The 25,685-nt window shown below is 41.4% G+C and overlaps 1 protein-coding gene and 1 long non-coding RNA gene across 5 annotated transcripts in view; one reads left to right on the top strand and one right to left on the bottom strand.

Moving 5' to 3' along the window:
• The window catches only part of PHYHIPL (phytanoyl-CoA 2-hydroxylase interacting protein like), a 125,723-nt gene that overhangs the window by 57,699 nt on the left and 42,339 nt on the right, over positions 1-25,685 (top strand). Inside the window, exon 1 of one of the 4 annotated variants that reach the window (XM_064430049.1) lies at positions 13,378-13,526. The exons of 2 other annotated variants lie outside the window; for them this stretch is intronic. The gene's annotated coding sequence lies outside the window, so the exon portion shown is untranslated. Of the gene's footprint in view, positions 1-13,377; positions 13,588-25,685 lie in introns of those variants that run through there. One more of the 4 variants, XM_064430048.1, reaches the window with a different exon arrangement.
• On the bottom strand, positions 5,915-12,146 carry LOC135305882 (uncharacterized). Its single transcript, XR_010366870.1, has 3 exons — positions 12,045-12,146; positions 6,142-6,246; positions 5,915-6,008 (listed from the first exon to the last, which is right to left on the bottom strand). It is a non-coding gene; the product is annotated as an uncharacterized LOC135305882 (long non-coding RNA).

Genomic DNA, 25,685 nt, shown 5'->3' with positions numbered 1-25,685 from the left:
TAGGGCTAAATTTTCAGGTTAGGCTGGTTAGGGGCTGTCAGTTTTGGACTTCCCCCAGCACATAAGCCAAAGTTCCTGCCTTGGTGAGGGTGAAAAAGGAAATACTGGGCTCTTTCACCTTCAGGTGCTGCCGAGACTCCCTCACAGCCATCCTCTGCCTCCTCAGCTGCAAAGCAGCAGCTCCAGCTGAGCTCCTGAAGCTTTAAACACATTTCCGATATGTGTTTGTTTAAGCTTCTCTTTAAACACTGCAGTGTTTCTTTCCTGGGTCATTTCTCAAGGACTTTGCTATCCCTGCTGTTAGAAACACTTTTATTATTTGTAAAGTTGTGAAGTGCAAGGTTGAAAATGAGTGAAGTGACTAAAGGTGACTTCTGACAAAATTTTCCTCCTAATGTATTTGCACATTGATCTAAGGACACAGAGTATCACTCCAGGATTTGAGGGTCATTCCTCAACAATCTCAAGAAAGTATGAAAGGCAATTTCAGTGCAGAAATAAAACCTATCCTTGTCTCAGGCTTCCTGTCCTGTGTCTGAATAATTACAAGCCAAAGTTCACATCTTCCTGATGCAGAGAAACAAACCACAAATAGCACCATTCAGGAGTTTTGTTACTGTCTGGGGTAAAAAAATGCTACAATGCCCTCTGTAGTTTTGTCTTTTTTTCCTAGTTTTTCTTCATGATAAAGACCTTGTACATTAAAACTGACACATACTCTGAGATACCATTTGATCTGCAGTTTTATTCTTGTAGACTATGGTGCAACATTTTCAGGCTGAGCAGTGAATTCTTGCCAGAAAAGCAGCGAAAGTTAGGTTTAAGCTTTCATGGCTTGTCTGTTCCTATTTTCCACCAGTTGCTTGAAACTGAAACAAAAATACTGACCACCCAACTTGAGTATTTTGAGGACTGCTGTGCCTTTAAAAAAATAATGCCAAGAGCACTTTATGTAAACCACAGTTTAGTAACTGCTTTTTATTTTTTCAACCACATGTATAAAACATTTTGACCTCACAATATTCTCTTACCAGCATCTGGCTTTTTCATACTAATTATCTCCTCTTATGTTGGGTGGGAGGGGAAGAGGTCATAAACAGACATTTTAAGCACAGGGCTCAAAAGGCTGGGAGTGCCCTACAGGTAACTTCAGCTCTAAATAATTTCTTTGGGTCTACTCAAGCTCAGCAGGTAGTGCAGCTTCTTTGGTAGGTTATGCCCAGCATGGTGCTCTGGGATGTACCATTCCACACAGTTCTTCAATAAACTGTCCAGAGAGCCGTGATTCAGGAAAGTCTTAGGTTCAGCTGGGTTTTGGTGTACCTTTGAGCCAGCAGGAGGATTGTTTAGCACCAAGAACATCACTGTCTGCCAGTCAATGTGGATTTGGCCTTCCCTTCCACCTTTCTGAGTGCTTCCAGGAGCTACAGATCAGCAGGGCCAACATCTGCCATGCACACAACTCTCCCTCAGCAGTGATGTGTGCGCAGGTGAAAGCACTGAGGGTTTCTGTGCAGACTTCCAGGTGGTGCTGATGTTGCTGGGGTGTTCTCAGTGCAGCCAGGGTGACCACTGGCAGCAGGGTGGGCACACTGTGTGTGCCAGGAGGACGTGCCAGGGCTCTCCTGCCCCGCCACTGCAGAGCCTTCCAGGCAGAGGGGTCGCCTCTTGTCGTGGTACAGTCAAGAAGCTTCTGTTCACTGGTAGCTGAATGGTCTTGTTAACACTGCATGTTAAATAACTTTCAAACCCTTGGTGATAAGAGATGCTGTATAAATGTGGCAGACTAATGCTTCCTGTATAGGTCTGATTCTTCTCCCTTAGTGAGTTCTCTCATTCCAGTTCTCACTGGAATAGGCAGGACAGTACTTCTGAGGAACATTTCTTGTGCTTGTGGAATAACACTGCTTTGACCTGCTCTGTTTGTGGAAAGGAATGTATTTTTTACCTTTATTCATTTGCTCTGAAAATGCTTTTGCTTTACCTTAGCAATGCATAATTGAAATTTTACAAGAACTGCTGCCTTTGTGTTAATTGTTGCCCTGGATGTGGACTTGGACCTGGGTGGTTCCCTTCCGACTCGCACACCATGATTGTCCTTACATGGCACTGGGATTTTCTTTCCCCTTTCCTAGCTGTGTGTTTTGAATATCCTTTTTTCTCTATCCTGTCACAATACTACCACCAAACTGAAGTCACATTTTACATCTGAATGCTTTCCTCAAACAACTGGGTCCTGTTTTCCCTCTCAATTCCACAAATTATTAGAATGATCTTTATCAAGCGCTATATATAATGATTCCCTTTTAAAGAGCAAAATGTTTTTTTTCTGGCTCTTGTTTGTGTAACTCCTGGTGACTGAAAGATCTGTAAAGTCTCCTCCTGTGGCAGGCTCGCTCTCGGTGGGATGCTTTAGCAGTTTGGATGCATGTGAACAGACATGTGTTGTTTTCCAAGGCAAGCACCCATTTGTTAGTGAGAGCTGCTCGCTCTCCTCTCCATGGGAGCCCTTCCCCACTGACCCTTTGAACCACCAGAGCAAATCGAATTATGTAGCTGTAAAAAATGGAAACTGGCATTTGGGCTGTGTGAGAGAAGTGTTCCAGCTTCAGTGCAGTTGCCCAGGGAAGCAAAGAGCTCAACACATTGTCCTGGATGAGTAAAGAACAAGGGCCTGCTAAACAAGTTTTGTCTCTCAAGTTTGTATTATCTTCCTTGTGTCATCTCTTAGGCAAGACTACATAGGCAAGATGATAAATTTTTTGCAAGATTTTTCATGTTTGGCTGTGAGTGATGTAATCTGAGCAGTACCTGTTAATAGGGTTTCCAGGACTGGTGAGATAGTGGGAACCAGTGCCAGAAATAACATAAGTTCATAAAGGCCATATGTACTTTCAGTCTTGTGACAAAGGAATGTACCAGTTCTTGTAAATGGGACACGTCTACCCCTCCCTGCTTCCCAGGCTCTGTGCAACCACCATTTCCCAGGCAAGGGGTGTGTGCCACCCTGTGAGCCAAGCAGCTCCTCTAGATGCATCAGGCAACACATGGGGGCACAGCCAGCAGCCACAGAGAGGGGAGGGGTCTTGGAGCAAAGGGCCTGGCAGGCAGGGAATCTGTGGGCTCCCAGGGAAGCTCCTCTCCTGCCCTGGCTGTCCAAGCAGCTGGTATGGCTGAGCAGAGGAGGACAGCAGCAGGGACGGGTACCCAGCCTATGGCAGCAGTGCTGCGGGGTTTCATATGAGCACACATTCATCCTGACAGGTCAAGTTCAGTGAAAACTGGAGGCAGGGAAATAAAGTCTTCCTTAAAACTGCAAATAATAATTAAAGAAATTGATCAATCTGCTATTGTTGAAACAAATTCTTAAAACTATTACCATGAAAGTAACTTCCCTTTAGTGTGTGTTTCAGACCTACCACTTCCCTAAAATGGACTTAGAATGACCACACCTTTCCTCAGAAATGCTGCATGACTGGAGTTGTAGTTCAAAGTGATCCCGACCAGAGGCATTTCCGTGGCCAAGCTGAATTGTAAATTGAACTAACGAATACTTCTTAGCTGATCTTTGGAGGATTTCTTTTCCAGTAGTACTGTAGATCAAATCTTGTTGCATTTCAAGTCTGTCCTCTTCAGAACGATGTCCTCAAGCTTGGGAGGATGGCACTGATTAGAGCAGGCTCATCTAAAATGCCTTCATCTTTCACGCAAAGATGCTTACAAGCTTACACAACAGCAGTGAGTCATTCACATCGGATCATGCCTTTATTCACACAGCAAAAGCAAAACTGGTATTCTCTGTCCCCAGCTTCAGCACTGCTAATATGCAGGAGACATATGATAGATGTACACTATGCCCTGAAAAAACAAATTATTAGTGGCTGATGATGTCTCATTAGTGGACAATCATGTTGTCATTCACAAGTGTTAACTTATATTCCATGTTCCCTTTCCCCATTTCCAAGAAGAAAGAAATATGAATGATATTTCTATACTTCAAGGAAAGGAGCAGGACAGGTCAAAGGGGCTAAAAGCTCCTCTCATAAATTAGAGGCACTACAGCTGTCAGTTTGCTTTTTCCTTAATACTGTGTTAATTAACCCCATTAAGAATGATATATAATTTATAGGGTTTGTCAAGTGAACATCAGTATTTCTTTTAGACTGAGGACATGATTCAGCAAGTCCTTTTGCTCTGCCTGACAGTAAGAATGCACTAATCTCACGGAAGTAACCTGTAATGTGTCGCTGACGGGAGGCACTGGGGCTGGGTCAGACCTGTGAAATTAAGCAGAGGTGATCTTAAGTAAAAGCAGCAGCTTTCACTGCAGCTGGGACACATATCTTTTGTATTTGGCTTTACAAATTTCAGCTATGTAGCCAAGGTCAGCTGTGTAGGTGGAGCTGGTCCCTGGAGAGGACCCCAAGCTGGGGATGGAGTAGAGTGAGGTCCCTTTCCTGCTCCTTGGACTGTAGGGGGAGCCTAGGCAGTTGTCAAACGAAATCTCTAACATGTGCCTGCCTGTACATGGCCAGTGAGGTGAATACTACCTAATTCCTGACTCTAGTGATAAGCTTATGTCAGATGTATAATCAGATCATATTGTTCAGGAAAAACAAAAAGAAAAAGGCATGTTAAGCAAAGGATCTATGGCAGCACAGTATGTGGGCTTTTTCTTTGTTTTTAAAAAACAGCTCTTTGCTTGTTTCAACTAATTATCAACAACAAGATAAATTAGCTTTTAATTTTAAATTCTTTTAAAATATCTAGAAATAGAACATCATGTTTAAATCAAGCAAACAGCCATTTTATAAACCCCTGCAGAGCAACGGCGTGCAGATTTAATGCTTTTTCAGGGCTCTAACTTTGTGCTCAAGTAGTTATCTTTGCATATTATAAACTTGAAATTATAGCATAAATGTGTCCTATGCCAATATCTTTGCCTAATCATCTTCCTGATATGACTCTGTTTTCGTACTGTGTGACATTTAGATCTACAGATCTCTGCTGCATTGACTGTAGACAAAAGAGAAAACACGTGTGCTAAAATTTGATACCCAAATCAATAAATCGTATGTCCCTTTAAATATAATGAAAGTAAAAGCTCACATTGATCTACATCAACTCTGATTAGAGCTGCGTGTTATTCTCTTTGGGAAGAAAAAAAAAAAAGGCAGAATAGCTGCTGATGAGTGAATTGTAGGCATCAGATATTACATAGCTGGCTCTCACTGCAGTCAGGGAGAGGAAGCAAAACAACCAGGGAGCCCCAGCACTTTACCAGCTTCTATAAAAAGGTGTCTATTTAAAAGTGGGGATCTGCAATGTATTTTCTACAGCTCAAGTATTTCTTGAAATTTTCATCAGTAAGGAAAAGAAAAAAAGAAAACCTAAAAGAGAAACCCATCTCTGAGCTGAAGAAATACTGGCATCCATTGCCCATTGATTTAAGTTAGTTTTGATTTTAGGGAAACTTGCCAAGTGCACAATATCATGCTGCCAGCACATTCAGAGCAGAAGTAAAACTCTTCCCAAGATGCATCTATCTTCACTTCCCTATGACACACAATTTTTTTAATTAGGTATCTAAGTGCTTTGTACACTTCCATGGTCTAATTTGCTGAAAAGTGCTGCTGTTTCTGCCCATGGTTGTTTCCTGCACCTGCCCTCTACAGCCTTCCTTGAGCCCTCCCTGTGTTGCACAGTCCTGGTAGGTAAGGCAGCCTCTGCCAGCTCAAAAGCTTGTCAGCTGCCAAGAGATCAAGAAAGGCAGAAAGTCAAATATCCTCTTTGGCTTTCTTCACAGCTTGTTAATTCATATTTCATTTTTATTTTCTGACTTTGGCTCGAGCAGGTTACATATCCAGATTGTCTGGGTTGGGAATACCTTATCATCAAAACTCACTATTGACAGGGTGTTGCTTTGCCCTTGACTGTAGGTTTGTTTGATTGTCATCCCATATTTGATATCATTCAATGCATTTTCCAAAGTGATGTTGCCAAGAAGACTGGAACAGAGAGGAGCCAGTTCTCAGACTTTTGGGGCATGTAACACACAGCCCTTATGTGAGGAGGGTCTCTGGAGTTGGGGATGCAGGGCAAAGTGCCAGCCCTCTCTGTGGGCTCAGAGTGCCTGCTTACCTGGGAAATTCTCCAGCTTCTGTATCCCAGTCAGTCTGCAAATCCCTACATGCATGTCCTCCCCAACCTGGCTATCTTGTACTTAAGAAGAGGATAGGAAACACTCTAAAAGAATAAACAAATTCTGGTGAGAAAAATAGGGAAGACAGTGGTTGTGCAGCACTTCTTTCCTCTCTTCATTTGCTCTTTTTTGTGAAGTAACAACGCTTTCCAATGGAAGTGAGTGCTGCTTGGACCTGATAAACGAGCTGAGGTAGCAATGAACAGCCCTACGTGTAGTTACACAGATTCCTGGGGCATCTCGTCAAGTAATTTACCATCACTTCTTCTTGTGACTACTAACATTCCTCAGAAACTGAAGACTGCCTCTTCCCCAAACTTCTCCAAATCATAGAAACACAGAATATTCTGAGTTGGAAGGGATCCACAAGGATCATCAAGTCCAACTCTAAAGTGCATGACCTACACAGGGATTGAACCCATAGCCTTGGCATTATTAGCTCCATGCTGTAACCTAAGACCTTTTCCAAGAACACAAAACAAGACTTTAAGTTGAGACTTGTGGGTAGAAAGCAGGTGAATAGCTGAGCAGAGCTGGCTACAAGTTCAGAACATCCTTTTCTTTTGAAGAAAACTAGCAGAGCCAAGTGTCTCTCTTGAGCATGCTACCCCAACCCTGAGGAAGATTAAGCATCACTTTCCTCTAGCATTGGATGAGGTAGGCTGTGTAATAAACTCAGCCTCTCCCTGCTTCATCTCTGTGGTTTTCCTCAGGACTCTATCTCACTCCTTCCCTTGCCAGAAATTTAGAGAAGCAGCAAATTTCTATCACATGTAGTACCCTCACTGCTAGGGTTGTGCTAAAGCCCTTAGACTTTCTCCTAGCCCTGGTTTCTCACACAAATTCCTGCTGTGTTAATCATTAGGCAGTACCATGGCTCAGTGCAAAGTGCTGTGCTGGGTTAACTGTGGTGCCACCAGTGCATCTTGCTCGTGTTGATTCCTGTGGAAGCTCTGATTTCATGTTGCCTGTTTTAAAAGGATATCAGGGAATCCTTTACACCTAATTTTTCACAAGATAAATCAGTACATTTTTTAAAACAGGAGCAAAAGGCTCATTTCCTTGCCATGCCCCAGCAAAACTGCTTTCCTGACAGGGTGCAGGACTATTGAAAACATTTGTAAGGATGGAAACATGCACTGGTATATTTTATTGGCTTATTTGGAGCTTGAAATAGAGGAGCATGCAGAAAAGTAGGACACCAGTGGCTCATGCTCCTGCCTGACATTGATACAGAAAAGCACTTTGGGATTTACTTTAGGAATGGACAATGTGAGTTGGTTTCTTCTCTGTCCATGAGAGTACAGTTGAGGAATTCTGTACACTTCATTCTCTCCATCTTCAGAGTTTACTCATAATCCTCTAAAAATGTGGGGAAATTGATTATAAAAGCTGCATTTTGGAAACACTACATCTTTTCTTCCTTATCAGAGATAATTTTTTGTGCCATATGTTCAAATGTTCTAGAAAATCCATGCTTTTGTATTGTCACTCAGTGTTTGTGTTTATTATTGAATTCTTTTTTACACTGATTAAGAAGTACTGGCTGCCCACAAAAGATTAAGAATCCGTGTAGGTGGTTTATCTAAGCTCAGATCTTGTATGCAATTAAAATCCTTCTGCAATTTTATCTATGCTTTGAAATTCAGATGGTTAAGAGAAAAGCTCCTTAAGCAGATTGCAGCCAGTTAGATTTTTTTGTATATAAATTGTAAGTACATGCTTACAGACAGACATGCATAATGTGATCGTGTATTCTGCTTTAGCAGAATCATGTGTGGATTGAGAAAAGTCTCCCTTTCCAAACTAGCAGAAAGTTGCACAGGACCTCTCCCTGTGCTGCAGATAAGACCTTATTTTGGTCTTGTTCTTGAAAAATCACAGATCCACACTGTTTGTGTTTGTTTAAACTCATTACAGAGGCTGTTTCATGTCTCATAGCCCACAGAGCAGCCCACTGGAGTTAAGAGGTGGAATATTACAGAAATTCAATAGGAACTGGGTATCTAGTTCCTTCAGACACCCTGGAAAATCCTGTCCAAATGGAGAGGAATGAACAGCTGTTAAACAGATTATAACTTTACTTGGAACAATTTTGATGAACATCTGAATGTGAAGTATTGGTAAGGCCCTTCCTGTCCCAACTCTCCCCTGTCATTCAGTGCTAAACTCATCCTCAGCTCTGTGGAGGAAGATGCTGTGCTTTAAAAACCATCATGTTTTAACATATAGAAAAACACTTTTTTTTTGGCCCAGGATTGAAGCTAACTTCTCTTGGGCTTTGAATCAGTTTTTGTTTTCAGAAAAATCCTATATTTTAATGTAGACAGCAGGCTGGAAGTGCCAGCTGTCTGAACCTATTCAGCAGTATAAACTTCAGAATAGGTCCCAAGACAGAATGGTTACTGGCCAGAGAGTAGAACAGGTAATTAAAGATATTTAATAGGTGCATTTAACAAATAGCTCTGTGGTTTATCACTTAGCTCTACAGTTTATCACAGGAATATCACTTCCAGGCATTCCTGGCTGTATGTAAAATATTCATGCTAGCCCTGCCTTTTTTTTTTTTTTTTTTTTTTACTTGAATATAATGTTTCATGGGAACAGTAAAACCTGTAGAAGTCAGAGATCAAAGCTGAATGTTATTTCCAAAATACCAGTGATACACAGAATGCTGTCATGGAAACTTTCCTTACAGACCCTTAGCTGTATAATGGGCCATCATCCCACGCTGTGCTGGGGAACTATTCATCTGTCACCACACCAGAATATGTGGTCTGGAAATTGTAGTCACAATGAAAATACTGATAGCATCGCATGATGCTGCTTTTCATGGACAAACAGCAAAGCCTGCTCCTCATGCCTGGATATCTGTCTGCACATGCAAAGATGTGGGATCAGAAGGGCTTTGTTTCCTTAAGAAAAGTGGAATTTACTCTTTCCTCTGAAACCCATGTTAATATTAAAAGAAGATATGAAGTTTTCCAATTACATAACAGAAAAGATTATATTGTGCCAGACTCATTTGCAAGCCACATATCTCAGAGAAAATCCAAATTCTTGAATGAGAGACTACAAAGCTCTGCAGATAGATAAGCTCTGAGAATGAAGGCGTCAGCTTCCTCTGGGTTTGGGATGTTTAGGTGGGGGAGACAATGCATTCAGTACAGTTTTAGTTGTGTCTTCAGTTTCCAGTGACTAAAAAGACTGAATACAGACATTTGGAATTTATTGTAGGGAGGAAAGAGGTAAATCATTGATCTTTTCTTAGTTTCTATTCAGATTGTTCCCAGTAGCTGATTCCTACAACATGTAAGTGAAAATATTTATTTTTTGCCTTTCAGTGCCTAAAGAGCATTGATAAATATTTAAACAACTTGCACTAATTATAGTGCATGTTAAACACAACCCTCAAATCCCTCAAAATTTACATGATGGAAATATAGTCTTCATAATCAAAGAAAAATAGAAATACATATGCTTCTCTATGCCCATATAGGCACTGGAATTAATCTCTGTCCTTTACAGGAGCTGCATCTTCTCAAACAGTCTCAGGCAATGCTGCAAGTTATTGTAACCTAAAACTCTGTTAAGATTGTCCATTATTGCAGGTCTGTGTCAGAACAAAAAGTGAAGAGGATGTCAAATATTGGCTTTCTCATGCAGCATGTTCACAATCAAGTGTTAGGCATTAGTCCTATAAAGTATCCAGTTTGGTGTGGGGCTTTCCTAGGTCTCACTGCACAGTAAATAAGATTACAAGCAAATCATGAGATGGGCTACACAAAAACAGTGACCATACAGGATCCTGGCATGAATTAGTGTTCATGAGTTGGGCTCCAGGGAATAATGAGCTAAGAGAGGAGATAATGGCCTAGGGAAATCTCACAGAAGTTAATGGTTCCTATAGCACTGTGGTATCAACTAAGCTCTGTGGCCTTTCATAGAAATTGTCACACAGGAGGGACAAGGAAGGAGGTGTCATCTGCATACTGTGGGCTAGTGGGGAGCACAACAAAGCCTGCTTTTCACTTTCTTTTTTCTTTTACTTTCTGAATATTGCATTTGTGACTCTGCCTCCTCTCCTGTCTAAGAAATCTGGTTTTCAGGTGAATGAATACTACTAAGGTTTGTGCCAAAGGTGTGAGGTGATAAGTTTCCCTTGTGTTTCTGTACAAGTTGAACTAAGTGAATCTTGAGAAGAAGAAAACTCTTAATGTATTTTCAGGCTGAACAGACATAGTTGCTCTGTTCTTACTTCATGCTGTTATACTTACTCCTAAGCATAAATCATTTTTGATTCCTCAGCTTGGAAGATCTCACTAAGCTGACTGACCACTGACCCATATTCTCAGCTTCTGTTTTAGTCATGTTGTGATAATTGCAAGAAAATGAGATTTTTAAAAAACACAAGTCATTTGTATGAGTTTTCCCTGATTTTGGAGGCTTTCCTCATTGTATCAGAGAAAATACTTGTTCTACCTGACTTAAAGCTGTACATGGGGTATATTGGGAAAGACTATCACTTCCTCAGATCACAAACAGGAGTTTCTGACTTTCTAGCCAATATTTAAACTACTCAGAAGTTCTGGTAATTTTTGGAAGAGGTCTTCTACCTTCTGCTTGCATTTCCTCCCTTTTAATAGGAAACTTTGTTCCTGTGTCTGAAAGTGAAGAAAAGCACACTTCATTTGGCCTGCAATTGTTTAGAACTCAAAAGTGTAGATTGATTAGCAAACACTCTACAATAGCTCTTATAATGGAGAGCTTTAAATAAATGGGTTTTAAACTATTCTTACAGTTTCTAGTGCTCTTTATACAGTCCAGCCATGCTGTGTACACTATTCTTTGACTCTGCTGTGTTCCTGGAGGGGAATGAATTAGAATATTCTGAATGCCTTATGTAATGTATTTAGAGAACTTTTTTGTTTGTATCTTTGTTTGAATTTCTTGGACGGAATTAATTAATGGCAAAGTATAAAGGCCAACTTTGAAATCCTAGCTGACTTATACACTAGAGCTCAATTTGTATTCTACATCAAGGAAATGTTTGGATTTGAAAGAAGGACACCATTATCAAAAAGATTTCTGTAGATGGCTCTGTTCATCAGAGCGCCATTTCTTTGCCACAGAAGCAGAGTTTTAACATTTGGGTAATTCAAAAGGAAAATATTTTTTTTATCAGGTTACATATTTAATTTCTTATTAGGATTTAAATGCTGAGCAGGAAATAGTAACCAAATTGGGATAGAAAAAAATGATAAAGATTGCATTTGTTTAAAACAACATTAATTTCAGGTGAAAGGTAGAGAGAATAAAGTCTGTAGCCTGTGGAAATCTGATGGGGTAACAGCTTCTAGGAAAGAGAAATATTCATTTTCTTTTCATATTAATATTTTCATTTGTAGCTGTATTTCTTTGTCCAGTAGTACATTACTACAGTAATACATAAGGATTAGTTTCCTAGTGGGTGTAAGTTTGTCTAGCTTCCTTGAAATCAGTGCAATAAATGTAATTTACATGCATTTCCAAAGACTTTAATCAGCTGGTCTCTGCAGCATTAGGGAAGTCAGCAGCAAAATCCTGCTTTTGTCTTTGTGGAAAAGGGGTTATTCATGAAATGCCATGTTGTGATTCAGACAAGTAAAGCAGCAGCTGAGAGTGTTACTGTGTGTCTCACCCCTCTGCCTGCTCCACTGTGGGACAGGCAAAGGGGAGCAGATGGAGGTCCTGCCTACACACCTACACTTTCCTAGATAGCACATGCTACAGACAGGAAAGGGCTTTCCTCGTGGGCAAAGCAGCTCTGCCCGAGTGATAACACAGAAATGAAAAAACCCACATCATCTGGGGCTGTAAGATGTACACTGCCTTCTGTCAAAGCTGCTGGAATTTCCCCAGAGTTCACTAAGGAGCAACATGAGCTCCTGCTCTGTACATGGTGGGGCCCAGGGGGAAGTGGACACCCCGTGTTTGTGGCACACTGGACCAGTGCCTGTCCAGTTAGGGCTGCAGGAAGCAGCAAGGTCACAAAGGAAGATTGTGAGTTAAATTCAGGAAGCAGTGAATTTTTTTTCCAGTCTAGAGATCTCAAAGGACCAACCTTGCTCATTTTTTTCTAATCTATTTCTTGTGTTCTCAGGCCTAGAAATTTGCGTGGTCACACAAATCCATGCAAAATCATATAATGGTCCAGCAGCTCATATAAGTAGCTCATATATAGTGCTTAGACTTCTAGGTAGAGGAAAGATCTTGTCTTTGTCAAAGAGAAATTGGACAGGAAGGAGTAGAGCATTGATAACATAGTTTATGCTTTTAAATATTTATAGTGTAGGGAAAGGATTGGTTGAGATTTTATTTTCTAGTTTCAAAATAATTTTTCTCCTCACACTAGCAACTCACTTTTTCTCTTCTCAAACATTATTTTCTGCCTCAGTTATTTATCTCTGTGGTACCTTGGCATGGTCTTGAGAAATGTTAAACACTGGCCTGTCTGAGTCTTTAGAAATAGTAGAGCATTAAAGAAAATTTTGTAGCATCAAGCTCTGAATGAGAATACTTATCACAGTAACATCCTACTGTCCTATTTCTCTCATACCAGCAAATTTCCACATTCCTACAAGAGACAGGGTATTAGGATAAGGACAGTAGTTGGTATACAGAAAGCCCAGCTTCTCTGGCCTATTTGACACTGGGCAATCATGGATTTCCTCCAGAGCTGTTGAGAGCACTGTGGACAAGCCTGTGTTTATACTCCTGCAGTACAATGTGAGCAGTGGCACAGAAATGCTGCTGGGCTCCTGCCAAAGGGCCACACAAAGGCAGCCAGATCATCTCCCTGCAATGCAAATGCGATGACAGTGGCAGCAGGGGAAGCCTGGCTGTGCAGCCACCTCCTCCTCCTCTCCCCTGCTCAGCCTCCCCAGTTCTGGTACTGGGAGGTCACCAGGAGCACTGGCTGCAAAGGGATTTTGGTAGGCACAGTGCCTTCAGAGCTCAAAGCTCATGCCCATCTGACTTTGGGACAGGAACAGTAATATCCCAGGATTCTTACTGCCCCTTCCCTTCAGGTGTCTGGAGTCTGGCAAGTGGCCAGAGTGGGCAGGACCATTCCCTCGTGAGGCCCCAACACAACTTTCAACAAAACCTCTCTTCTCTGTGTCCAAATGAGGGGACTGGCCAAATGAGGAGCTGGGGGAGGAGCAGCAGCCGGGCAGTGCGGAGCCCTCCGTGACGGGAAGGGCCCACGGAGAAGTTGCCATCTCCAGCGTGAGTGAAGGCAGCTCCCCCAGGCAGGATCCCAGACCATCACCCTGTGCACGAGGTACAGCACTGCTGGGACAGAGGGACACTGCACAGGGGGAGGACAGGGCACGAGAAGAGAGGTGAGCAACTAGGAAAGGAAGGGGCTACAGAGAGCAGAGAAACTGGGATGGAGGGGCTTGGGAGAACCTGGTCCACTGCCTGAAGGGAAAATAAGATTCAGTGGGATGCTCAGATATGTAGAAACTAGGGAGTGGTGATGCTGTGGGGAGCAGAAGGAGAATTTACTGTACCATTAATGGCTTGATGCAATCCTGAGTATGCAGTGACTGGGGGAGTTAAGTGGGAATGACCCATTTTATGAAGACAACTACAACATGCGTTTTTTCTTCAGATATGTACTTTGCTTACATTTTTTTGTCTGATTCTCATGTCTCCAGAATTTATCAACATACAATTGTATTTTCTATATTGCTGATATTCTCCCAAGCCATGAAGTCAGAAAACTCTCTAAAACCAATGTTCAAAATCAGAAATATCTCTTCCTGAAGTCAGCAAATAAGGGATTCACTGCATCCCATTCCATCAGGTTTCCTGTCTGTTCAAAAGAATATGGCTGTTTCCATTAAATGAATACTTTTCAAAATTTATTTTTTGGAAGAGGGGTGAACATGTATGTGATTTGGAAATAAGATGTAAGAGATGGTGCCCTCTTCAGAAGGGACAGTTAGACCTGTTCTTTGATATTTGTACAAAGCTCAAATATGGTTTGTTTTCTTGGACTTGAATGTCTTTGGATCATGGATGCTCAAGGATAAAGGTTTACTTGTTTGTTTGTTTGTTGCTTGTTTTCTGAGTGGAATTTTATATATTTATTTATATATGTGCAAAATGCTCTGTTCTACAGGGAGGGATGTCAGACAACTATTTTAAGAAATAGGTGCTTTTACTCTGCAGCTGAAGTGCTTTTGCTTCAAGTTCCCTTAAAATTCTAAACCCCACCAGAGCAGTGGTTGACTATAAAACAAATAGTACTTGGCTTTATAAATTTTATAAATATAACCTTCCATTTTCATGTATCTCACATGGGTCAGCATGCTTGGATGTACTGATATTTTTTCCTTAATTTTAATTTTTGTTGGAAAGTTAGTTATGTAAGTTAGTTATGGGTATTATGTATGTGTGTATGTATGTTAGTTATGGGTATTAAGTCCCAGCTGTCTTTATTCTGATACAAGATTATTTACTGCTTGATTATGAAACTTTTCCAAAATAGCACTGTCTGTGTCATGGCAGAGTTATACAGCAAATACTGTATAACTGCATTTTGTATAGGGAACTGCATTCCCTATACAAAATGCAGTTATACAGTATTTCCCCAGTGGAATTCCTCCCAGGACTTGTTTGGTGTTTGAAGGGCAGGCTGAGGACAGCTGGCCAGCACAGCCATGGCTGCAGCCTTATCTTGTCCTTATCAAACACACAAACCACACAGCAGCATCCACAGGACAGATCTCTACCCAGGGACTGGCTACAAGCCAGGCCTAACTCACCAGGGAGGATCTGCTCAAAAAGAGCTTTCTGAGCTGGAAGCAGCAGCCACGGGGATGGATCTCAGCCCCCTCTGAGCAAAGTGCGAGTGCACAAATTCCTGCTCTCCTTGGGGCACTGGGAATGCCACAGGGGAGAGCAAATATGAGATTTATCCCTGAATTTCAGTGCTGTCCCACCAGTCTGGTGATGGCAGCATGAGGCTGCTCTTCCACCTCTTTGGTAAATACAAATGAGGCAGCAATGCAATACAAGCCTTGCTCTTCAACCAGAGGAGAAGTGGTGGCTTTGCAGAGTGCTCAGGCTCCCCACTCCTCTGTCTTTTTAGGGAAGATCCAGACCCATCCCTGTGAGCTCTTCACTCCTCTGTGATGACCCCATGCTGGCAGGAAAAAATTATACCCACCTCTGCCTTAGTCTTTCTTGGCCACCTGCTGCTAAAATCAGCCTGCTGATGTCTCACTTTCAGAGCAACATTTCAGGGTCTTCATTTCCATTCAGAAGGTGCTATTTTGTACTTGGGTTTTGCTGTGAGGCAGTGTTGGTGTTTGATATTTCTCTACAGTTATAAATTTCAAGTTTTGAGGTTTGAGAGATAGGGTGGAGAAAGTATCTTCCCTTTTTGGGCCAATAACTGTGAATGTAAATAGCTGCATTAATGAGGCTTGTTGAAAGTGTTTTATTAGGAACTGTGAAAGCCATTAGCTTTTCAGTAAGAAAGTGTAAATGACCCTTCTTATATTTGCATGTGAAACTATAAAACTTAATTTCTTAGGCATACAAGAGCATTTTTGTCCATCATAGTACCCAAAGCACTTTAGTAAGGCATTTTGTCATTTTAGTTTGAAATGCACTGTCATTTAATACTGTCTTTTTTCCTACACCACCTTACATTCCCAAATCCTTTCATAACAGTCTATGCTTATGTCAATGTAAAAATAAATGCATGGGTGATGTTCTGTGGGTAGAATCTTCATCTTGTTGGCTGGTTGGAGAGTGAATAGGCATCATTAAAACTGAATGGAAATTTTTCTCTACCTGTGTAGCCAGTTGATTTTACAAGTGGTTTGGTTGGACAGTTTGTTACATAGTCTATATTTTGAATTGTCTACACCTCTGTTTGTTTTATTTGCATCTATAAATCAAGATTTTTGAGGCTTCACAGACAAAAATTCTTTAAAATCTCAGTGGGTTTGACTCTTCAGAATGATGATGTTTCAGTTGTTGATGTCAAGATAAGTTTTTATTATAGAGAACTTTCTTCTAAGGGAATGGGGCTGTGGGATTTATTCAGATTTAGTAGTTCTGTAGGGATGACAAGAGTAGCAGTGGTGGACAGAGGTAGGGAGGGAAGGCTTTTGAAGCGGTGGAGAAAGGGTGGACACACTCCTCACAGAGAGAAATGTCATGGCAAAATGAAAACACAACATGACTAGAGGACAGACTCTTGACACCAGATTTTTTTCTTTATTAAGAATTTAATGAATTGTTGTGTAAGAGTTGTAGAAAATCCACAAGAGGAAATCTCATGGTAAGAAATAGGTGTAGAAAAATACCCCAAAAAGGTCTAGTGCCATTTTTATCTGCAGCATCATTTTTGCTGTTTAACTCCAATAGTTACAAGTTCATGTGTGACAGAAACAATTTCCTCAGTCCTAAAATAATTTAAATGTCCTTCCTATTTATAACAGGAAAAAAAAAAAAAAAAAGCTGGAAATAACTGCCTTTGTGGATGCACAAATACATAATACAGAATCCAAGTCACATAGTAACAAAAATAGTCACATGCACTGGACAACAGGCCTGTGTATTTTTCCTTAAGGCTTGCATCAGCTGAGAAAAAGTGTCATGTTGAGCATTACACTGTTTTTCTCCAGATAATTCAATGTGTGAATTATTTCATTATTATTTCACTGCTTCCCTGTACACCACATTTCAAGAAAGCAATTTTATGTGTACAGAATTTAGCCACACATGAAGGCCTGCTGAGATTTGTTGGGATTACACTTAAAATGCTGCCACAGATTCAGAGAATACTCAGCTTCTTCCTCCAAAAGGCTAGTCACATCTTCGCATATGGGGAGATATTTATTGAGTGCACGTTAACAGCTACCATATTGCTGTACTCCCACGTTGACACAAACGTTGGCAAAAGCTACTGTGCCAGCTGCCCACTTTACACACTCTAGTGGCACCTTTTCTCCTCCTCGAATCCATAAATTGCCATTATCATCCAATTAATGCTCAAACAGTGATATTTTTTTCTGCCCACATATTTCTTAGAATATAAAGATGGATACACAGCAGTCTGTACACCAGAACAAACCCAGCAGCTAAGACTTGTTTGTTGCCAGAAAACACCCTGGAGTCCTCTGTGGGAATATTATGATAGAGAGCCAAGGATTAGTGTAGAGATTGAGGAGATTAAACCTTAATTAAAATGAGCACTTGTCCACAGAACATACAGCAGACAGCTATTGTTTTCGTTGCAGTGGAGCAGGTCTTCCTGCAGCTGCCCAGGTCATCCCTCCCATCCTGCCCAAGGGGATGGGTTCCTGCAGTAGCTGCTGCAGGACACGTTGTTTAGGGCACTACAGAGACACGCAGCTACAGAAGGCTCCTCCAGGCATGGGGCAGCTTTGCAACAAGATAAGGTGACTTCCATAATCAGCATTTGTACCTAAACTGCCCACAAGGTTTTTGCCCTTCTGTTCACGGACTGCTCCAGCCCATGATGGTCTGTTCACTAATGAGACAAAGCATGGCAACTGTGTATCCCTCCTGAGTGCACAGAATTGGAGGTGATGATCATTTCTAATAAGTTTTCATCTTCAGTAGTATTTATTTCAGATCTAAGATAGTATCTGCCTGCTTGCCTCTGAAATATGCTGCAAGGGTATATTCAAAACTTAAATTTACTCCTAAGGATGTTGACACAATTTTCTAATGGAGTTATATTTCTCACATTTAAAAACCAAACAAATCAATCTAATTTGGAGCATACCATTTCTGTGATTGCATAGTAATTTTTCCCTGTTCCTAAGGGATTTTATGTTCCTCAGACTTGTGTTGAATAGGAAGCAGGTAAAGGTCATACTATGGTTTACTAATCATCGAAATGTGAGGAAAAAAGCTTCAGCTTTTTATGTGCATCCTTTCAGAACTCAATGGTCATTTCAAATACTTTGAAATAGAAGCACAGAATACAAAAATACATCTAAATCATGTACCAGCATCTTTCCAAAATACCACCAATACCATTCTTATGTGGAGTGGGGTATAGTGTCCAGACGGGTTCTTCAGGAGTGTCACTCTTTGAATGCTTTCAGAACTCCTGATGTGGTAATCTACTGTTATCCAGTGTTTTATTACTCTCAGTAGGACACTTACTGGAGAGATGAAACCTGAGTAGGGCACAATTAATCCTTTCAGCAGCTCCCATTGGGTACTCATGGCTGTGTGGAACTATTTACTCCTAAGTGGAGCCCTGGAGGATCTCTGTGTTGTGATGGTGTTTGCCAACATTCCCTTCTGACCTAATCTGTGTTTTGGTGTCATGTTATTTTAGGGACATATTTGTTAGCTTAGAAGCAATGTCTAGAAATAGACATCAATATGTACATCTCTTAAAGCAGAAAGGCTTACGCTGCTCAGACTCTCTCACAACTTCATTCCTTGAATTTATTCTGGGTTTGCTGCACATTCATCCAGATAGTCACCAAATTATTTGTTTATAGCTTCAGGGCATATTATTTTTTAATTACCTGAGATGGTGTCATAACAGGTAAAAAGTAGCAGTTGTTGTTATTATTATTATTATCATCATCATTGTTGAAATACAGTGCCATCAAATTCCAGATCTATTTTTAGAATGTTTTCCTGTGAAAATCCTTTTTTGCTTATCCACTGAGTGTATTTGAGCTGAATCTCCCTGTTTCATCTCTTGTGTTGGAGTCAGTGAACTTCCTTTGTGCTCTCACTCTAGGAAGAAAGAACATAATCTCTGTTTTAGGTGACTTCATAAGAGATTCATCCTTATGGTTTTCTTTACCCTCTACTACTTGGAAAATATTTAGGTGTTACATATAAATAAAGAATAATTATATTGTGTATGCTATGGTATTAGATGAATTGATTAAAAAAGGGACTTGGCAAAAGAGGGTTGAGAGGAGGCGTAGGACTATGACATCAGTCCAAAAGGAAAAGCAAAATCTCTGGAGAACCAGACAAAAAATCTTACTTCAGAATTCTAGCAAGCAATATTACTGACTTTTATAATAGTGTATGCCAGGGCATGTACATAGGGGCATTAGAAAGCTCAGCTATCTGGTGACCACCAAATGACACTGGTCTGCAGCCACTGCCTCCAACAGAAACAGCTCAGCTCCATCTGAGGAGCCCTCCTGGAGGCAATCAATCACATACAGAACACAGCAGTTATAAATAAGTCTGCAGTTGATATACATTCAGTGGTTTTTGCAACTAAGCTGTATTTGTGTCCAAAACAAATATTTGGATGACTGAATGCCTCCCTCCTAGGAGTGGAGGAAAAAAGAGTGCACATTGTCAGCACAGGTCAAGAAATAAGTGAAACTCAAGAGTTGTGTGCCTGGATGCATTTTGTCTTCTGAATCAAAGCATTGCCACCCTGCACAACCTTTTGAGAGCTGTTGGTGCCTTAGGCTTAAGTACCTAATGTCACAGTGAATGAAGAGAGCCAGACTGCCAACTTACTGCTTAGGATGGAAAACAACACAGCAACTGGAAGGAGGAGGAGCACTGGAAGGACCTTATGAAAATTTCAGAGATAGTTTATAGAAAATTGCTAATAAGATAGATTTGAGCAAAAAATTAGCTTCTTGAAATTCCCCTGGCTCCATGTTTCTGTGTGATGAGAGCAAAATAGTTTTAAAACATTGGGGGTTTTGGCTTTGGTTTTGTTTTTGCTATCATTGTCTGCCTCACAAAGAACACTTCTTTTAGAAATTCCAGATAAGCACATTACACTATGATTTAGTTACCAGCTCCCCAGGACTATCTTGAGGGGTCTGTCTAAGGAATGATGAACTTGGATGCCAGTGTAGCACCTGTGGGAGACAGGAGCAGATTCACTTGGTGGGCACAAGCAAGCAGGAGACCTGCAGCACTGGTGTGTGCAGCAACAGCAGAGAGCAGGAGGGACAGAGCTCATGGGGCTCGTGCCATCAGCCACAGTGCTCACAGGGCTGCTCTCATTTACTGCTCTCATTCAGTAACAAACACAGGAAACTCTCCTTTTCTAAACTGACTGCATCTAGAGATTATCAGTGGGTCATTGCTCCGTTTCCACCATGAAACAAGGACATGCAATAGGTTTTCCCCTCCTTACTGTGGTTTCTCTCTCCTTACTCCCTCTCTTCTTGGGCATTCTCCCTACCAGAGCCATTCTGCAGGGTATAGGATAAGATGGCTGCATCTAGGGCATTTGGATTTGTTATGTCTGTGTTTTTTCATTGTAAAGTCAATGTTAGGAGCTTTAACAATTTTTTCCTAGAGTTCAATGTTCTTCTTACTGCCAAGAAAATTTACATCAACCAAGATTGTGCATTTTAGGGAAAAATGCAAACAAGAAAGAAAAAATGAAAAGTTTTTGATAAAATATGCATGTTTAGGCTGTGTTTTCCATTTGAGAGGCTGATCAGGTCCAGCAGGAAAAACATTTTAATATTAAATAATTTCAGAATTACAGCTTTTAGAATAAGACAAAAACCTCTCTGGATATGGCCTTTTGTTTATATCTAGTGCATAAACAGGGAAGAGGTGAAATTTCATTTGTTGCCTCTGTCTTTTAGGAATCCAGTCTTTACAAATGCATTATTCCAAATCCTTCACTGAATAATCTGCATAATGATTGCACTGTCTATGAGTCTCATCACCAGCATATTTGTTCATTAGAACATATATGAAGGACAAACAGAGCTAAACTGAATTCATTAAAAATTTTGAGCAAATGCTGGTGGAGGGTTTTTTCAGTATTTTCTCAGCTCTCTTAAGAACTCATACAACTCTCATCTAAAAGCAATAAAACACTTCCATCTCCTACAGAGTTCTGTAAATCTGTGAGCCCTCAATACCTCATGCTCAGAAGACAGGGCAGACCCTCTCCTGATCGTGACCTTTTTTCCATAGACATGAAATTTCTCACATTACTGCAAACAGCCTCCACCCGTGAACATTGTTCATCTCTTTGGTATTTTCAGGTCTTGCATGTGTTGGCTCTTTGCCACTGTATCTGAGCACAGTGTTCTCAAAGCTTGCAGTATGACACATGATACAGCAAAGAAAGATAAAGAAAGGAACAGAGCAGACAGTAATCGATAGGAATGAAAAGGACAAAAGGGCCTCTCAGCATTTCCACCCATTCTGCTACTTTTACTTTTTTTCCGTTCTCTTTATCTTGTTTTGTTTTTTTACATTCCTCACTCTCTGGCACCAAGATTTTAAACATTTTAAGCTAGTCCCTCTGTCTTTACTACAAGCATAAGTTATGAGGGATGAGCAAAAGGAGCTACAAGCAACACAGAGCAGGAGCTGCACACGAGGAGACTGAATGGAATATCATGGCTCTAAACCATAAATCCGCATGCAAAAAGTCTCAAAATGTGTGTTTCACCATGAGGTAGCTGGTTAAGAAGAGCAACGTGTTTTTCTCCAACCTAAACCTGTCGTAGGAACAACCCAATCACAATCTCTAAGCTCTAGAGATTTTGGAACTTTTTGTTCAGTTTTGTTTAGTTTCTACTTAGATTAAAATTGTCTTGTTTAGTTACCTCCCATATTATTCACCAAACATCTGATTAGCTAAGTACCACATGGTGGATTAGCACACGGGATTCTGTGGTGAGGTGCAGCTCTTATTTAAGTTTCTTGTATATATGAGGGTGAACTTTATTTCTGTTGACTTTTTAGTAGCTTGGAATAGTCAGAAAAGATTTTCAAGAAGTTAAGCTCCAGATCCACTGCTGTTTTGATGTTCAAATTCTGCACTTCATATGTTTTCTTTCTCAGTCCTTACGTAAGAAGATTACACAAGAGAAGACTGTAATCTCCAAAATCATTTACCATATTAAACAGTAGCTACCACCAGTGGATCTTTATCAGCAGCCTGGAGCAGAAAGGAGACACGTGGCTGTACATATGGAAACTGGTCATTTACAGTACTCATCAATGTGTGCTGCCAGTCGTGGGCAGATGTCATCAACAGTCATTACACAGCTCTGAAAATAGAACCAAACTTGACCTGGACAGGTCCTCAAACAATTGATAAACTGCCTCTGAACAATGGCAATATGTGGAGTCCACTCTCTCCAGCAGCCTCTCGCTGCTCAGTGATCCTGCAGACCCAGTGCTATGGCAGTGTGGGGGGGACACTCAGTAGGGACATGCATGGCAAGAAGATGTATCCTCACTCCTCAGAGTTAGAGTTTCTCTATATGTCTCTGGTCAGGGACAAGAGAGGAGCATCTCTACCGTGTCCTGGCTGGGGTCTGGAAATGGCAAATATTATTTCCCCATTGTGGTTTTTCCTTTTTTTTTCTTTTCCCTGAGAACAACTGGTAAGCTTAGTGAGTAGGAGAAAGCACTTTGGGGGGAAAAAAAAAGGGCAAAGTGATTTTAAGAGTGGGGATAGTCCTGTGCAGAGCCAGGAACTGGACTTGATGATCTTTGTGGGTCCCTGCCAGTTCAGCATTTTCTGTGACTCTGTGAGAGCACCTCTGCCCTGTGTTTACTTCTTTGTCTGTCCCAGGCACTGTGCTGTGCCCTAGGAAGGGAAGGAACAGCATCAGGATGCAGAGGGGTTCCTGTGCTTCCACCTTGCCCACTTTCCCAGACTGTGTGAACTCTGCATGGAGAGCTGGTGCCATGGCTCTTGCAGCACTCCCTCAATTGCTGTGTTGTGTGGAAAGTGACAGCCTGCCATGGTCTCACATTCACACACTTTCCTAAATCTGGCTTCCTCTGCTTAGCTCCCACGACGGCATAAAGAGCATGGGGGGAGTTCCTTCCCCCTCCCTTCCCTGCCCTCACCCAAGGCTTGAGAGGAACACTGGCTTCTCATTTCTTTGAGAAGTGCTGGCGAGCACAGGCTGTTACAGTGCACACACACAGTCCTTGGCATCAGAAGTGGTCAGCTGCTCCCGTGCTCCTCTTTGCTTGCTGGCATGTGGCAGAGGGCACAAGAGAGAGGAAAGCAGTGCTACACTTCTGAAATGAGCTCTAGCAAGTGTGCCTGCAGCTCCAGCCAGCCTGCCAGGGCTTGTCTGCTTGTTAGTTAGCAGGTAGAACATTACAAGTGACTTGCACTTAGTTGCTCCCCTGTGCCAGCCCCTCTGATCTCCAGCAGGACTGGAAGACATGATTTAAGGCACTAAGAAATGTGTTGCTTAGCCTTTGTGGAAGTGCACAGCCAGTGTTTGTGTGGTAACGTTATCTTTGAAACACAAAAGTGCTTTGTAAAGGCTACCAGTACTGTTGCATGTAATAACAACAAAAAGTAATTTTTAAGATGTCTCTGCCAGAATGAAAATCTGATTGTCAGAAATAGCCACCAGCCCTCCCCCAATAAAGCAGGAGGAACATCTCTTTGCTTCTCCTTTACAGTCTCTAGTAGAGACTGTAAGGTGTGTGCAGAGGGGCTTTTATGTTTGTCTATGTCCCAAAACAAAGAGGACACCACAGCAATAATATTTTGGTGACAGAAATGACTGAATCAAACTTTGTTATGAGTTATACAGCAGAACATGTTATGCTGTATCTGTGCAGAAAGTGATCTCTTTATTTAGCAGAAGCTGCAGCCACAAATTTTTCTGACTATGGCTTTGTTTTTATGCTTTTCCAAGCGTTTTTCCTTTTGATTGTATTTGAAGTTGTGACATGAGATCAGGAAAGCTTAAGAGCTTAAGTGACTTCTTAGAGTACCATCATTTCAAGATGAATAAGCATTCATGAAGACAGCCTGTGGGAAGTGAATTGATGTAGTATTTGAATGCCCTGACTTTATAATTCGTACAAAACTCTCTCTGCAGGAGTGTGCCCAGTGCTGAAAACTTTGCCTTAGGGTTCAGCTGGATCAAGCAGTTATAAGACTCCATCAGTAGCTGAGGGGGAGGAAGAGGGGAAAACAACTTTAAAGCAGTGAAAGAAGATACCCATGATCATTGTTGTAGCAAAGCCTTTGCTCCCACAGTCTGTGGAAGCAGCACATAATAGGCTGGAGAACTGACCCTGCTCTCACTGCCTGCCTTGCAGCTGCATGTGGTATTGCAACCTTGGTTTGGGAGCAGCTGGTTCAAGCAAAGGCAGCTAGCTGCTCTGCTCAGCTGTGTGTTGAGATGAGCTGTTTTCTGTTGAGGTCAGTGGGAGTTTGACAGTATAAGGAGTTCAGACCACCATCCCTCAAGAGGGTGGAGGAATCCAAAATGAGAAAATAGGGATAAGACTTGTTCTCTCTAAAGCTAGTTGCATGATCTGTTTCAGTCTGGAAAGTGCTTTTGCCAGCAAGATACAGGAAGGAGAATTCCAGGATTAATTCCAGGATGAATTCATCATTTGCATAACATTTCCATTTAGACAGTCCTGTCAGACAGTCATTTTAATGAGTGCTCAGACCCCCAAAGTGACTGCAGTCTAACCCCACTGCTTGTTCCTGTTTCTTTATCAGCACTCCTGCTAACTCCCAGTATTTGCCTTCTGCAGCCAAACAGCCACATTTGGGAATGAACATCTTTGTCCAGACTGACTGTGAGTTCATAATGCTTCCTGACAGCAACTGTTCCCAAAGGGCTGCATGGCACCATTTCAGCTGCAGAATCACTGCACCAAACCAGAGACAAGACCCACAGAGCTTGGGTCTCCCCACCTTAGCCATCATGATCTCTGCACACTTTTTAATCATTTTCTACAAGTGTTAATTGTAAAGGCAATTTTGAACTCTCTGGGGAGAGGAGTGGGGGGACCAGCCTCTGCTTTGACAGCTGGGCTTCCCAATTTTTATCTTATTTGTCACTGAGCATCCCTCATGCCTCCTAAGCATGGGAGGAGACCCTGAAGACATTGTGGAGTACTTTTCTGTCTTTTGTCTCTGAATTATTTGCTGCCATGTTTTTGTCAGACATCACTGCTCCTGTGCTAGGAGTGGACAGGTTTGTTTGCAGTTCAGGTAGAGGCCAGTCATGTGCATTTTCAGTGTTGTGATAGCTGTGTAATTAACTCCTGAGGGCATAAGACTTAGTGGTCAGTTTATAGATAGCCTATGGATTTGATAGCTGCTAATCTCACTAATCCTTGAATTTAGCTTGATTTGTACCTCATTTGTTTCCCCTAGTTTATAGTGATATATTACTCAACTTCAAAAAAGAACCAAAAAAAGTGGTAATGGAGCTTTTTTCCCTCAGGCCTCAAACTGTCTGCAGAGAATGGAGGATTTGGCACTCATTTCTGTTGCACTATTAGAGAAATTAAAATAGTCATTGGTTAGTGATAAAATATTTCCATTTTCAATCTCTCCTTAGGCTGACTCTGTGTCATATCTTTCTTTTTTGAACAGCTTTGCCTGATAAATTTTATGAATACAAACACATATGTAGTAATATGTTTCTAGAGATTTTTATATACGTGAACATTTGGCTCT

Source organism: Passer domesticus, chromosome 8 (assembly GCF_036417665.1).
Source record: "Passer domesticus isolate bPasDom1 chromosome 8, bPasDom1.hap1, whole genome shotgun sequence".
Taxonomy (NCBI): domain Eukaryota; kingdom Metazoa; phylum Chordata; class Aves; order Passeriformes; family Passeridae; genus Passer; species Passer domesticus.
Note: the sequence above shows the minus strand (reverse complement) of the source record. Positions and strands in the feature narration are given on the sequence as shown.